Genomic DNA, 4,114 nt, shown 5'->3' on the forward strand with positions numbered 1-4,114 from the left:
CTGAGAAAGGTGGAGCAAAGCAAGGGGAAACCACAAATCTTAACTCAGATTTGCTTTGCTATTTTTATACATATGCCCCCAAAACAATGTTAATGAAAAAGTATCTTGGTAGTCAAAGTTAACACCACATTTTATTTTACATTGTTATTTCGTCACAAGGGACTGGGCATTCAATGAGTCCTCTCTGTTACATTCAAAGGGAGGAAACAATTTTGGGGCAGTTCAAATAGAGCAGTATGGGAAGGAGTTCTGTCCCCAGAGCACTTTGATCTAATGGAGAACAAAACTCTTTCTCAGTAGCCTTTGTTGAAAGGGAATTAAAAAAATTTTTGTAACTCCTCTCTCCCTTAAAAACTGATAGTGCTCTCTTGGGGCTTATGAGAGCCACATTAAACCTATGGATTATGTATTACTTCAGTACAAAGATACACTGTGGCCACTGCCATCCAGCTAGTTCCTGTTGCTCTGAAGCTTTCCCTTTCCCCCAAAATGCTGCCTCAAGAAACCAAGCAACTGGGATGGAGCACTGTCCCACATGGGTGTGGCTCCTTACTAAGCTTAACTGTGACTTTAGAGCAATCACAGTGTCACTTGCCACCAATGTATCCTCCTTAGTTTTGCAACGAGTCTTGTGTGCACCAGGCTGGGAAAACTCAGCCAAACTGAATGGCAAATGCAGACACATGTCCCACATCAGAAAGGCATTCACCTTCAAGAGAGTACTTAAGAATATGGTTTAAGAAATGCTTAAATGCTTTCCTGAACAGAAATGGACTTAAGCACAAGAGAGTATCCCTTAATTAGGGGTACAGTGCAGACACAATCACTAAAGCTCGTATTATGTGCCTGAAAATCAAGTCCCAGAGCGTAAGCTTTTCCAAGTGATGGTTAGAGGGTTCCTCGTTGTAGCATGGTTCTGTACAGAAGGATTTGCTTAATCCACCTTGCTTTTAGATTGCAATTTCCCCAAGCTTAGCTGCTTCTTTTAACAGTTCTGAGTTCTGCCTCCCACCCGCCAAGCTATTTTAATAACTCTTTCAGAGGAAATACCTTATATTTTGATTTTTCAGAAGCTACAGGATTTCTACAAACTTTATCCATGTCATCTTGATTGCACAGCATTGCATTGAATGAGTTTTTTCTTTTTTTTTAATGTAGTTTACTCTATTGCCTTTTGGGGGGATTGTGAGAGGAGCGAACAACTTGCTTTTTGGTGCTCTTAAGATCATTCATTTCGGGTCCTGTGTAGCAGCACACAGTCCACTCCCGTGAGAGCTTTAGGTAAACAGGGCAAAAGTCTAAATACTTAATGGTATTACGACTCTTTGTTACAGTAAAATTTCTATTATGGTATTACGACTCTTTGTTACAGTAAAATTTCTATTTTGTATACATCCAGTCACAGAACAATATTCCACAATATTTCTGTGTATATAAATAAAACCAGTCTTTATTCCTGGAGGAATCTAAAAACATGAGGCAAGCATGGATTAACCAGGACACCACACAGACCATCAGGATGCCTGTGACACCTCTGGGCCAGTTGTGCCAGTCTCTACAGCCACATGGTTACGGCAGCCACTGGCTTCACAAGTGAAATAGTAAACATTCAAAAATACCCAGCTGGGGGTGGAGCTGGGCAGATGTGCTCAGCAGGCCAGTGGACCACAAGCTGGGAGAGCCTTGGACTGCACTAATGAAAACCCTTTTTAGCATTTGTTAACTGAAGCACAGAAATATTAAATAATGCACCTGGGTCAAGGTTGTTACATCTATATTATTAGACTCAAGGTAACTTGATTCTCTCTCCTGCCCAGCTCCTTGCAATGCCTCGCATCGCCTTGCTTTCCAGGGAAAAGACCTCTTCAGAGAACAAGGCACTTATGAGCTTTGGGTGGTTCCCAGGCACTTACCCCAAAGTGTACAAGACAGTGTAGGTACAATCACTGTGTGCTGGTGGTGGGAATACAGATGTCACTAGTGGGCCCTGGGTCTGACAACCACCATCGCAGCCTCCCAGAATTTTCCATGCCTGCCCTGCCCCTACACTGACACTGACAGGCAATGGATGAAGTGAGTAGTTCATCTGTACTCCTGGAACAGTGCAATGTGAAGCAAGGTCTCCCTTCAGAAGTCTTCCACGTCAGAAACTTCAGAGTGGATTATACACGAATGTTCAGCAAGAGTAGCAATGTTGTTGGTAACAGATCAACTGTTGCTCATCTATTTGTATAGTACTTGTACCTCAAAAGGGACCTACGTGCTTAGATCTGTCCAAACAACCAGCATGGCTTGTTGCCCAACAAAAATGATCCAGCCCATCTGTAGTCTTCACCTGTCTGGAAGGCCTCTCAGAAGAACTTTTCCTGTGGTGACAGATCCCATCCCCATCCAGGTGCCTCTGTTGAGTGCTAACATCTCCATTCTAGCATTTGAAATGCAACAGTGGCAGAAATGCAGACTGTTGAGGGAGTTCAGCAGGCCAGGTGACTTACACAAAAGGCAAATTCTGTGCCCCAGAGAGAGGAGCCAGCTGAAGCTGTTTCTGACAGCAATCTCAATGACAAAAGGACGAGTGTTCAGAATTGACACTTTGTTCTTAATAATAAAGATACTGTGCATGTAACTTAATTTCTGAGCTGTGCCAGGATACCAGTATGTATTGCAACAACAAAATCTGCAAATAATGCCCCATAAAACATAAGTTGTGCAGAGATATGTTTTGTATTATAAGCATAGATAATAAAGGTGTTCTAAATTTCTCTTTTTTATAGAAATAATCTTACTGAAAAGTATTTACCTTGCTTATTTACTTAGTTTGGTTTCTGGGATTTTAGTGACAATGGCTTATCCTGTCTTAATAAACGCCTCTTCTGCATCAGGACCTCTTCCTTTAATTGTAAGATTTGATTTGGAGCTTGTGTAGTACTGACCTCCCTACTACAAGCCTCTGTAATCAGGCTTCAGTAAATTGAGGAATCTGCAGGGATGGAAAGAGCTGAGCTAAAGAAAGGCAAGGAAAGGCACATCATCTCCAAACCTCTGGCTTTGAAAAGATGAAAGCATGGGGCACTGCCTGCTGTTCTTTGGCAACCTTGTTTAGGGATCAAGCCCTATAGCTATGATAGGGAAGGCTTCAGAGTTGCTATGTATTCTGTGCCTCAGGGGAGATTCCAGTGGTTTCCCTGAAGTCTGTGATGGGTTTAGGTATATAAACTAGAGATGTGAAGTCTCTGCTTAAACCAAGTGTCAAGTACATCTAGTTTTGCCGAAAAGAAAAGAAAAGAATAATTTTACATGGTGCAGGTCTGGGAGTAACCTCAGAAAGAAAGAAAGCACATGGAATTTTCTGGCGACAGCTGCCATCTGTAAGAGATGAATTTTAATTTTCTACTTTGAAATCAAGCAACTTAGTTAGAAACTTCGAAGTCTCCCTTCAAAATGTTCAAGCCCATTTAAAAAATACCATATCCAGTCCAATGTAATTCATAAGTGACTACAAATCATACACATAAGTGAAGACTGAACTTTATTTCAACTCGCATTAGTGTAGCAAAGTTAAATAAAAATTAACCAGGTCTTTTCACTAAAGAGAAAAACATACCAATATGCTAGTTCAAGAAACTTGCTACCCAGATGTATTTTGGCAGCTTACAATGGTATAAGTGTGTATGACATATCAGTCAGTGCAAATTGATACAAAACCCCATGGGGATTATTTACAGCCATTACAGCAGTAAAGTTCAGCAGCACAAGCGTGATATAAAAATTGTTCTTCCCATCTACTACAGTTGGGAGACAACTCGCATCACTGAAAACACCAGCTACTATCAAAATGGAGTCATCTTGTAATTCACGTTTCTCTTCACCTCAACAAGGTCAAAATCCATATGGCCAAAAGGGTAGAGCAGGGAGGGAGCCACAATGAGAACAAAACATTGAAGCAGTATATGATGGTGTCATTCTTTTGGGAAGAATACCATGTCCTACAATACCAGCTGTCTAACCTCTTTTGGAAATGTCTTGTAGAAATAATCGACATCTAAGGAAAGGGGAAGGGAGCTATCTGGCAAGGAAAACCAGAAAGGTATGGCAGAACTTCTTTATTAAGGTC

Source organism: Pseudopipra pipra, chromosome 1 (assembly GCF_036250125.1).
Source record: "Pseudopipra pipra isolate bDixPip1 chromosome 1, bDixPip1.hap1, whole genome shotgun sequence".
Lineage (NCBI taxonomy): Eukaryota > Metazoa > Chordata > Aves > Passeriformes > Pipridae > Pseudopipra > Pseudopipra pipra.